This window comes from Lissotriton helveticus, chromosome 10 (assembly GCF_964261635.1).
Source record: "Lissotriton helveticus chromosome 10, aLisHel1.1, whole genome shotgun sequence".
Lineage (NCBI taxonomy): Eukaryota > Metazoa > Chordata > Amphibia > Caudata > Salamandridae > Lissotriton > Lissotriton helveticus.
The window spans coordinates 131826209-131838662 of NC_136071.1; the positions used below are offsets into that span (position 1 = coordinate 131826209).

The 12454-nt window shown below is 42.5% G+C and overlaps 1 protein-coding gene across 4 annotated transcripts in view; it reads left to right on the forward strand.

Moving 5' to 3' along the window:
• Positions 1-12454, forward strand: part of TSR3 (TSR3 ribosome maturation factor) — a 149710-nt gene that overhangs the window by 55470 nt on the left and 81786 nt on the right. For 2 of the 4 annotated variants that reach the window (XM_078664934.1, XM_078664933.1), the window contains one exon: positions 335-589. The exons of the other annotated variants lie outside the window; for them this stretch is intronic. The gene's annotated coding sequence lies outside the window, so the exon portion shown is untranslated. The remainder of the gene's footprint in view (positions 1-334; positions 590-12454) is intronic. 4 annotated transcript variants of the gene reach the window in all.

Consider the following 12454-nt stretch of genomic DNA (forward strand, 5'->3'; position numbering starts at 1 on the left):
GAAATCCCATGTATAGTAGACCTGTTTTATTGTTTATGAATTGAAAGAAGATGCCTATGACGGAGAACCGAATCTGATTCAAGGTACCTTTCTCTGAGGTGTTCAGCGGGGTAAATTGCTGGTACTGAGCAACTCTTTATGGCATTTACCTCGGATGCGGAATTAGATTGCTGTCAGGTTAGTATTGTAGTTGGCAAATCTGAACTCCTGACCACAGCAATATGTCAGAGTTTAATTTATTTTTTGAAGTCTCACTGAACTACATGCTTGACAGATAGTGAAGATATTTACTGCTGAACACTAAAACAAGTGTTTGCTTTCTTTTTAAACTTAGGTTCCCGAAGCAGAGGTGACAAATGTGTTCTGTGCTGGTCAACATCACATCTCCTACTGGACTGTGGTTTCAAGCTTGCCAAAACCTCTTGAGTTGACTCATCAATTGTAATGACTACTTGTAGCATCACTAAAGTTCTGCATCTTTGTCAGTCAAGCGAGCGTGCGGAGAACACTAAGAATACTTGCCTGTTTCTAGTGATTCATTACACAAAAGAAGTGTTCATATGCGCAAACTACTGTAGTTTCACTTCTGGTACGACCTCCGTTGTAATTGTTTTTTTTGTGATGTATCAAAGACTGCTTCTGAAATTCCTGGTTAGTACATAATAGAACTGGTTCGAAGTCTGAGAAACTTCCTTTACACAGTAGTGACCGGATATATGTGAGTGATGGTCAGCACCATTTTGAGTTTTTGAGAAATCAAAGAGAATTTCTTTGCACTCACTACAGAATACAGGTCTTTCATCATTGATAACTAAGGTGTTTCTGGACTCCTTTTCATACAGAAATCTTTGTGAAAACATACTACTTTATTTTTTTGTTGAAACAAATTGCATAATTTAAACGTTATCTTTTGCACACTGAGTGGCAGACTTTGCTCTCTTTCTTAGAGGATCTATATTGTATTTCTAAACATTGACTCTTCTACCTGTTTGAGTCGTTCCTCGGGATTGCTTTTATAAAGAACACAAACACACCTACCTAAAGGAAAATTTTCTAAACCTAGTCCGCTAAATCCTAAAAACAGCACTCTTAGAATCTGCAAGCTCTAAAGCTTTGGAACACCCCCTTTCAAAACGGAAAAGTGAGCAGATGGACAGTACAGGTTTATTTAAATAATAATAAAGTACCATATTTGTAAACTAGCCAAACTAGTCCCTCTCCCAGAGTGCAGTGACTGTTAAAAGACCGTTGGTTCCCTTTCTTGGTCTGTGGAGTGGGCTCTCTAAACTTAAAAATACACAATTAAAAAAAGTGAATATTGAATACACAGGTTTTTTTTTTTAATTTAAATTCAGAAAGCGGCATTCAACTGTTTTAGAGCATTATTTGTATTATACATCTTCTGCACTGCCTTCACCTCCTTGTTTTCGCACACTTTAATTGATCTCCTCTTAGGTCAGTAAAAGAAAACTGGGGCACAAGAAGTAGAATGTTACACAATAGATCCAGTTGGAAGGCAACCAGCGCCTTTCCCCCAGACTACTCATTGCCAGCATCTTCATCAGTGTCCTCGAAAATGAGCCCCCCAACATCGAGACACTCCGCATTGAGGCATATGCTGTCACGGAGTTCACCATCCAATAGAGTTCTGCTATTAATGGCAAGAGCTAGGCTGTCAAAGACCTGGACATCAAGAAGGTCCTCTCAGTCTTCTGAAAATAGCTACCAGAACAAACATTTGTACTTTGTGCCTCCCAAAAAATCTGTACTTAAGAAATATATTACAAGGAGTACACCACTAAAAAGTCCTCCAAAACGGAAACTAGGACACACCATCAACACTTTAATATCTGCAGCGAGGAAAGTGACAATGAAACGTCTGATAAAAAAATATAAGCCTCTTTCCTATCTACAACCACAGGCAGTTATTGATTCAACTGTGAGAAAAAGCTACCTAGCTTCTACATGCACTGTGTATCCCCCCAAAAATGACAGCAGGACGATCTATGAAATCGGTCGAGAAATATGTCACCTATCATGTTTGAGCATGAGAGCTGCAAATACCACTGCCGACCTGGGAAGATATCAAAGATCTTTGTGGGAAACTGTGCAGAAATTTATTGATTATCTTCCTATGGAAAAACGGGAAGACTTCCAGAAGATCATTAACGAAGGTCTTCTTGTATCAAACCATATCATCAGTGCTGCAGGAGATACATTTGACCTCTCGGCTTTTGGCTATTGCGACGGAAAATCCGTGCAGCGCTTTTCACGGCTCAGATTAAAACACAAAGACACGCGCTCAGCAGAAGCCTATAGCCCTTCCTTTCAGTAGTAACAGTGTCTTTGGATCCAAATTGTATAATGAGATTCATCACATAAAGGCGTAAGCTGACTCCTCGAAGGTAGTTGATCAGAATAAAAATGGCCACCTGACCCTCCTGGAGAATCCCCAGCGACACATATCAAGAGGTGTCCATCAATGGGAAAAGAGCGCCTGCAAGCAACTAGTACAACAAGGAATCAGAAAAATAGTAAATTTCAGCCTTTGACCTAAATAAGTGAAGCGAGTAGATGAAAAGGCAAATTCATGTTCGTACCCCTTTAAGAGAATATTCTGCAGCAGTTATAGGGGATGGAATTTGCGCTGCGTAGCTTTGATTTGGCCTAAAAACTGAAGATCGCGGTAGTGCCATTGCACTGCAAAAAGAAAATGTATTTTATTTTACCCAGATCTATTTGACAAGCTGCTTATTTTTTAGGACACAGATCAGGGTCAGAGTAAGGATGATCCTTTGAAAAAGAGAATATTTTCTATTATGAAGGCCTCAGCTTGACATATTTTCTTTCCTCAACTTTATGGCCACTTGCATATTGATTTTCCCCCCACACACAAGTGCATATGACTTACACCCCCCATCTCAGGCCCCACATATTTATGTTCCCCCGCACACAACTGCATATGATCTATACCCCCCACCTCATGCCCCACACATTTCTGTTACCGTAGTCCTCTCCACACACTAAAATAGGTCTTCAGATTTTGTTCCATCATTGTAGATAATTTCACTCCCTGCAGGTGGTCAGTTTAGTGGTGGGTTTGGCTGCTGCCCAAGGTGGAATTCCCTTTGGAACTTGAAGAAGCTATTATCACTACAGACTTTGTCAGGTGTTGATCTTGGTTATCCCATAATGGTGGTTTTTCCAGATCCCAATGATGAGGTCAAAGTAGGAACGATGATGTGTTAGTTGTATCATTGCAAAGATCAACATTATTTTTTGTTATGACCCTAAAATATTTGGCAAGTTTCAGTGTATCTTCTGCACATTTGTTATTGAAAGTCTGCTTGTGACAGACTGCGTTGTTTTCTTCCACTGTTACCAAATTTCAACCATTATAAGTTTTCTGCTTCACAACCTTCTTTCTGTAGGAAGGGTGGCTAAGATCACATGCTGTACATTAGACTGTTCAGGCTAGATTGCACACTGTGTTAGCTGTCTTAGACTTGTGAATGGGATCTGGGAATGACATGAAAGATGTACTTCTCTTTAACGGGGAAACTGTGAGGACACACGTCTCCCATTTTCAGTGAGGTTTTCAATAATACCGCCTTACACTCCCGTTTTATTGTTCTCATTGAAAGCCAAGAAGTACACTCGTAATAGAACACCTTCTTGATAATAAATATATGGTAGTATTTCTAATAATGGGCATTTTCCTACCAATCAGTATGCCTTTCTTAACTTCAGTTAAATAGCAACTTTTCAAGTATTTGCCACAATCATTAGATTAAATTAGAAAATGCCAAATATCTTCTACTTAATTTCTAGATAAAAGTGAACTGTTGGTATTTAATTTGTAGTTCATTACGGAAAATTCAAACATTTGACCATGTAATTTTTCCTTGATCCTAAATGTGTGTATTAGTTTTGTGGTTCAAAATTGTTTTTGTTGCTTTTGCGTACAACGCCAACCAAAAAGAGCTGGATGGTATATTTAAAAATGGAGCGGGTTGCTAAAAGATGGCTTGAACGTTATAGTAGTTCTACACAGAAAATGAGTAGAATGACAAATCCATTATAAGCGATACCCAAGGTCATATGGTAGCGGCCTTTTGAAACATGTTTTACAGATAAATGGATATAAACCCAGAGATGTCCAGAAATGTTTTGTTTTCAATGATATGTATGTAAGCATGCACATTACAAAAAGTTGTGTAAAATCTATATGGAAAACTGTTATTTACATTTTTGTTTGTTAATATTGAATAAAATTGCATTGTCGGAAGCTGCATAGCTGCTTTAATAATCCATTTAAAATCCCCCACTCCCCTTCTTAGAAGATTGTCTTGCCTTGTTTCCATGGCGCACGTAAGGGCATGTAACACATGTACAAATTGTGCCTGCGTTGTTTGTGCTTTTCTGGAGTGACATTAACCCACAAATGTTTTGCATTCAATTATAATGATCATATTATACAAGCCCTGGTGGTCTTTCTTTATTTTTTTTTAAATACTCATTAAACTTGGGTTGATGATCTTAGAGTAGTGGCATTATAGCATGCAGTATAATGTGCAATAATTCACGATTTTTAGTTGTAGTGCACAGTCTAGAATTGGCAAGCTGGCCTTTTGGCACTCCCGGGGTATCTCACATGAGGAGCCTATGAGTATCACCGGAATTTATCTCTCTCTTAATTATACCTCTGACTTTCTTCAATGGGCTCCATATTGAACACATTTTTGGGTAAATTTTTATGCTATGTAAACTGCCTTATCTGCCCGCATGCACCAGGTTCATGTTACAGGACCACTCTTATTGTAGGAAGTGTTTTGCATCCCCTTATATTGACTATTTCCCGTTTAGCCACCGTTAATGCTGTGCTGCAGAACAGTAGCGTGTATCTTGACATTGTTTGCTCACCCCACATTCCCAAGACTACCACTTGTGGGTTAGGGTCAATGTTTTCCTTTGTGACATCCCTGAGTCTTTGTTTTATACCGTCATAGATAGCATTGATGTTTGGACATAGCCATATGGTGGTAAGTTGGGTACCAGTGATGTTGCACCCCCTGAAGCATATCTCCGTTCCCACCATACCCATCTTCAGTAATCTTGTTCTGGTATAGTATGACCAGCAGAAGATTTTAGGCTTATGTTGTATCCGGCAGAACCCAGGTCTAACAGCCATCTTTCTCGGGTACCTGCATGCCTCCTCCCAGTGGGCATTCTCGAGATCGCCATTTCATGGTCCCATCTGTCTCTAAGGTGTGTCTGGGGATGTCTACTATTGCTTAGGAATAGTGTGTATATCTGAAGCTGCGTGGCGACATAGAGGTGCCATCAGGATCCTGTACTCAAGAGGAAATTTGTCTGCAGTGCGTGTTTTAGTTGTAGGCATTTAAAGTTTTGTGTACCCGCCAATTCATATTAGTCTTGTAATTCTGAGAAGGACAGCAAACGTCTCAGACCCCTACCCATTGCCCGACCAAAGAAGCCATGTTCTGACTTTTGAGTTTGTTTGTTTTACTTGTAGCTAACACATTACCTCATAACATTTTGGAGCTAGGAAAATTCTAATTTCAGCCAAAGGATATACGTGGGAGATAACGTGAGTGTCACTGACTTTACGCAAAGTCAGTAGTTATGCTCTGTAACATAGGAGTTTGGCACTTACCATTGCCATAAATGGGAGGTATAGACCCAGGACATGTGAAATCCCAGCATTTCCCACAAAGCATACTGCATGCATAGTTGAAACTACTCTAGCCAAGCCTGTAAGGACTGAAGCTCTGAGGCATATAGGGATACACAGTTTTACGTTGAGACTAAATGTATCTTTTGTAGCGCTATTTGATTGTAGATCCCTGGTTGAGGATGGAACCAGTGATGCACCAAGTGTGCCTGGGTGTAAAAATTATTTGGGACAGTAAAACCTCCCCTGTGACTATGGCAGCATCATGATATCCCAAGCACTCGGGATTTCCTAGTTGCCCAGGCTAGCCGAATGAGTTTAGTACTCAGCAGTAGTCTGCATTTTAAAGAAACTTTTATTGAGCGTAGTAATTGTATTTATAGCATGTACTACCTCTGACTAGGTGTTGAAGTGCTTTTCGGAGAGTAGCACGCTACTCTGGAACCCAAAGTATTAGTGGTGGATTAGTATAAGGAACTATAAATTGTTAATTTGAGCTGTGGAAGTATGCGTCTGTTAGTTTGCTTGTATAGGTTAGAGGAGGGAAGAGTCTAGATCAGTGATACTCCAAGTACGGCCCAAGGGCTGCATGCGGCCCTCCTTACCTTTACATGCGGCCCCCTGGGCAGCAGCAGTACTGACCTGCTCTTTAATCAACTCAGCACTAACATTAGGTACATTTTAGTTAGGGAAAGGAAGTAACTAGGCCCTAAATCTTAAAAACAGCTTTATTTTTAAAGACAACAAACGTGTAAAAATACAAAAAGTGTATTTCATTACCTGTAGAACCATTTAACCGTAGTACATCAAATTATAGCAGTGCATTCAGAAGTATTTTTTTTTTAAAGTGATTGTTTTCAAACATGAATTTAGAAACGTTCATACTTCACCAGCCCTGACAACAATGCCATTAGTGATTATTTCCATGCACTGGAGATGATTTTGTACAGCACGTATCCTGAAGGCATGCATTTTCGAGTTCCTCTTATATGTGATAATGAAGAAAAAGGAGAGAATTTGAAATAAATAAATTGCCCAGAGTCACAAAATTAGGTCAAGTGGAGAAGCCGGGATTCATCCCAGGTTTTCTGGTTTCACAGTGCACAATCGAGTTAAGCCCCTAGATATACTTGATTTGCTTCCCTTACACCCACTTACACCCCTCCCCCCCGCTCGCACCAGTGCAGCCCTCGGTCACACCAAAGACTAAAAATTGCGGCCCCCAGCAAAATGTTTGTGAGTACCCATGGTGTTATTTTGGAGATCATATTAGATGAGATGTGGGATGAGTCAAAGGAGGGATGGGCAAGGGACGGATCTAGAAAGGGTTATTTTGGAGATCATAATAACATGTGGTATGGGGTGAGAGATATATTTTTATAGTACATATCATGTTTGGGAATACTATTCTGATTATTATTCGGAGTGGTTTTTAATACCCACCTCCACTTCCTTTGGTTTATACTGCTTACTAATTGGGCTCAAACATGCATATCTATGAAATATTCAATAATGGTAAGTAAGTAAGTACATTTTGATTTGCATAGTTAATTAAAACCATTGCAATACCAACATTAAGACTTAAAAGCAGATCTGCATACATTAATAAAACCAATATTTCATAAATCACAATTTTTTCATTTTTTTACAAATCATCAAATGTACACTATTGTGGAACTGTGGGTGGAAAGCAGTACAGTCTTGACATTTAATACTATCTTATAAGCAATTAGGATACAGGTCTTTGCATTTTCCCTTCCACCACCTTCATAAACTTCACAAGACTACAGTTCAGCTGTGGATCATGGGGTGTAAAGCAGGCAAGAAATGCTTGTCTTCGTGAACGTATTCCTCGCTGATTAAAATGGCATTTTAGCAGATGCTTTCATTCCTCCAAAAGTTCATCGCAGGAGCATAACAAATGCAGCATATCCTCTGGCTCTGAGCCGCATAATCGACAGGAGAAGCCCGCCTTGTCCTTTAGCCAGTAAGGAAAATGCCGGATACAGGGTAACGGGCCCAACCGGTACTTTAAAAACTTCATTGTAACAGTTTTAGCATAGCCCAATTCTAAGTAATTCTGTGGTGCTGGTGTGGAATACGAGCTCAGAGTCACCCAGCGTGTGCCCTTTTCGTGAGGGATGCCTTATCTTCAACCCACGAAAGCTGTTTTTCTGACCAGCTTTTTAAGCGTTAAGTGATTTGTGGGGGTATGCCAAAGCTGGTTTAAGCCACTATTCGCCAAGCTGCTTTTGAGGTACTTGGCTGCTGGTGAGGCTGAGTGTTGCTCGAACTCCTTCCTTTCAATAATGGAGAAAACACGTTACATGTACACTTTGGCTCTCCCGCATTGACCGCCTCATAGTCACATGCAACCTTCCCTACTCCCCATGGGGGCTCACTACTTCGAATACTTCTTCCATTCTTTCTAGTACACTCAGCTTGAAATCTGGGGTGTGGTGGCCCTGCAGACTGAAGAGTGTTTCATGGGCTGTGCTCAGATTTGCGCATTTTTGGTTCTTATAAAACTATATGAATTGAATTGATAACTATTGTCACTTGATCTGGCTATTGTTTTCAGTGCTTCATTACACACTGCTTATAATTGGATTGATGAAGTATTAGAGAAATTTCGGTTGGACAACCATCTTAATAAGGCCGATGCAGCCAGCCAATGAAAGTAGCAGTTTAATCCATTTAGCTATCAGGTGTTCCAGTTTGCAGATTGCCTTACTGTAATTGAGCGAAATTCTTTCTTCAGAGTTGGTGCTGACCCAGATCTCCAGGTATTTTATAGGGGATATTCAATATCCAATAACACCATTCGAGCAGGTATTCTATCACAAATTTGTGACATTATTGGAAAGATCGCAGATTTAATCTAATATATAGTAATAGTAGATATTTCCTGAACTTTGAGGAATTCCCTAAGTATTTGATTAAGTTCCTCCCACTTTTTCTTCAAAGAAAAAAAATTATACTCAAATTTTATTGGGTTTTTAACTAACAAAAATTAGACACAACAGTTCATGTTAATCTGTCACCCTTGCTTGACACAGACCATTCTGAATATCTCGTGCCACCTGCCTTACAATACTGATAGATGCACATTTAAACAGAGAGTCAAGATTTGTTACTACTCATATTTCGCCTTGCCTAATAGTTCCAGCAGTCCCAACCATTTGCACCACACTTGTTTGTACTTAGCTGAACATCCATCCCGAGCTCTATATTCTAGTTGTTCCTTCGCAGCGCATCAATCTAAGCCTTTCCTCCATTGGGTTATTGTGCGGGCGAGGGGGCGCTTCCGTCTAGTCGCTATGTCCCTTTTTGCCACCACAGTGGCCGTACCCAGGAAATGCTTTATCTGCCTTGGAGCCTCCTATACCCTCCAGGATGCCCAGGACTCCACTCAGTTCACCAACCACCTCCACCCAGTATTTCAATATGGGGCACAGAACCAGGTCATATGGTAAAAGTCAGCAGGCTCCTCCGTCCATCGTGGGCATCCTGGAGTTAGTAGAACATCCCGCTCGGTATAACCTGTCAGGGGTGAGATACGTGCAATAGAGATAGTAGAGTTGGATCAGTCGCAGTCTAGCTGAGATGGTGATAACCCGGGGGGGCCATAAGGGTGTGCCTCTAGTCTTCGTCCTCCATAAGTCCCAGCCATCATCCTATCAGGTCTGTAAGTGATCTAATGTGGGGGGGGGGGGGAGTAATTAATGATGGATTTATGGATTTGGGGGAATACTCCCTTTCCCAGTTCCCCCATAAGGATTTTAGCTTTTAACTGAACTCGGGAAGTGTGGTGCCCTTTGGTATCTGTGTCATAAGCACGTGTTGAAGCTGCAGGTATGTGTCAAATTGATTAGTGTTAAGGGAGTATGTGTGTTGCAGGTCCTGATATGTTCGGAGTTGGCCTCCCTTCCAGACATCTCCGATATGGGTGATACCCGTAAGGTTTCATTTCTGGAATCCCTCCAACCGCACCACTTCTCCCACCCACGTACCCTGCAACAAGGGTGTATGCAATGTCATTCTAGCCTCCTAGCGGGTATATCCGAGCAGGGAGCACCAAGCTAGGATGACTGATCTTTTGACAGCAGGGATATGGTGGGGGATTGGTGAGCCATAAAGAATTGCTTGGATCTGCGAGAATCCCAGCTACTAAAGCTTTAGTTGGTATGCCGGGTCTGCCCACCCTCCAGAAAACCAATCATTGATCACTAATAGATAGACTTGTGGCTAAATATTAGAGGAAGAGGTTGGTAATTCCCAATCTCCCATCATATGGAGTTTTTGGGGAGTGGGTCAGTGCCAATCGTGATCTTGAGTTCCTCCAGAGGAACGAGATTGATGTTCTGTCTAGGGCACGTAATCAATACCGCAGCAGATGGAGAGGTATATTCTGCAGTATGTATAGGAATCGGGGGAGTATCATCACCTTATACAGTGCAATTTTCCCCATCGGGTCAAAGGGAGAGTTTGCCCCTTCTGCAGGTCTTCCTTGGACCTTTTAAGCAGTAGTGCAAGGTTAAGGGACCAGGTTAGTTCCGGGTGGATTGTCACCCAGGTAGTGAAAGCTGAGACGTTTGATTGGAAGGTTCTTTGCCACTCGGCGCATTCCCGGGAAATGTGTAGCGGGACCAGTGTGGATTTGGCTGAAGCTTCCCAAAAGAGTTAAGGATTTGCATGCATCAGGGGCCCATACGAGCGTGATGTGCCAGGAATAGCAGTATGTCATCCACATACAGGGCAATATGTTCTTCGTGGGATGAGCTCCATTGCCATCCCTGGATTTGAGGGTCACATCTGATGAGTCTGGCCAAAGGTTCTATAGTGCAAAAAGTAAGGGGGAGAGTGGAACAACCCAGCCTCATTCCGCAGCTTATTCAGAATTCTTCTGACAAAACGCCATTGGCCAGGACCCTGGCCGAAGGATTGGAGTATTACACCTTCAACAGTCTTCTGAAGTACAGGCCAAAGCCAGCACGGATCAGTATGGCTTCCAGGTTGCAACAGTCCACCGTGTCAAAGGCCTTCTCTCGAAGTCTATCAACAATATGGCCAAGTACGGTGGAAGGAGATGACGGGGTGCCAAGGCCACATGCAAAAATCTCCGGCAATGTCTCGTACTACGGCGGAGCATTAACCGGAATTGATCAGGGTGTATTAGGGTCGTGGTTACCCTCTCAAGGCGGCTCTCGAGAATTGTGGCATAAGGTTTTACTTCGGGATTGATACGTGAAATCGGGCGGTAGGCCGAGCACGAAGTAGAGGGAGGGGCTGTTTTGGGAATAACCATGATTGTCGCCACATCAATGTCTCACTGAAAGCCTCCCTTCTCCACTGCCTCCATATATAATGCCTGTAGGTGTGTCAGAAACTCTCTGAATGACAAATAATACTCTGCTGGCTAGCCATCGTGGCCTGGAGCTTTACCCGTGGCAATCATTGAGATGGCCTGGCTAATCTCCTGCGTGAGGGGCTGATCCAGCAACTGCATATCGAGTGTGCAGCAGGCTGGTGGCGTTTGGAGCAATAATATATATATATCATCAAGATCCGAGCGCCAGGTGAGAGGAGGCAGTCACTGCCCACTTGGGGGAGTACTGACATAACGTGACTGCCTTGTGTGAAACTCGGAGTGCTGAGTTTCGTGATGCTCCCTGACGCTTGCCAGCAGGCGTCAACCAATCGCAGTGAGGCCAGCTGGGTTTGAAAAGGTGGACACTGAAAGCACTTCCTAATCATTAGGGCATTTGAAAAAGTCAAACGACGAAACGCGTCATGCCTGGAATGCTTAATAAAGCGCGTTTCTGACCTGTTGAACTGGTGTGGCTTGTTCTTTTCCTTGGAGGGGAACGTGGTTTGGATATATATATATATATATATATATATATATATATATATATATATATATATCTCCAAGCTCCCAGTTTGTCCATGCAAACCTAGATGCACCCAAACAGTATCTGCAGTCAAAGCTGTATTTATTGAGTACAGGCGAGAACTGGCATGTCGTCCCTTTTGGCAGCTTTCCCGTCGTTTTTGCCTGACTCGTTTCAGAGTGTCAAACTCCTTCCTCAGAGGCACCGGCAGGTCAGGAAGTGCATAGCCTGACACACCCACTCTTTAAGCAGTCAATACCACGCCCTTGGATAGGACGCGTGGCATGTTGGGATTTGTATTGCCAGCGTCCTTTAATGGATGCACAATTGATACTGCTGGTACGTTCAAGGCTCTGGATGAGCCCCGACATCCGTTTTCGCTCTTATCTCGAGGTGCTGTTCCACAAGGAGACCCCGTGTATCAAAAAGTCTCGTGGCCCCCACTTTACCGGGATGGTGCATCTATCGCGGCAGGACGGCCGCGTAATATCCAAGCTCCCAGTTTGTCCATGCAAACATAGATGCACCCAAACAGTATCTGCAGTCAAAGCTGTATTTATTGAGTACAGGCGAGAACTGGCATGTCGTCCCTTTTGGCAGCTTTCCCGTCGTTTTTGCCTGACGCGTTTCAGAGTGTCAAACTCCTTCCTCAGAGGCACCGACAGGTCAGGAAGTGCATAGCCTGACACACCCACTCTTTAAGCAGTCAATACCACGCCCTTGGATAGGACGCGTGGCATGTTGGGATTTGTAGTGCCAGCGTCCTTTAATGGATGCACAATTGATACTGCTGGTACGTTCGAGGCTCTGGATGAGCCCCGACATCCGTTTTCGCTCTTATCTCGAGGTGCTGTTCCACAAGGAG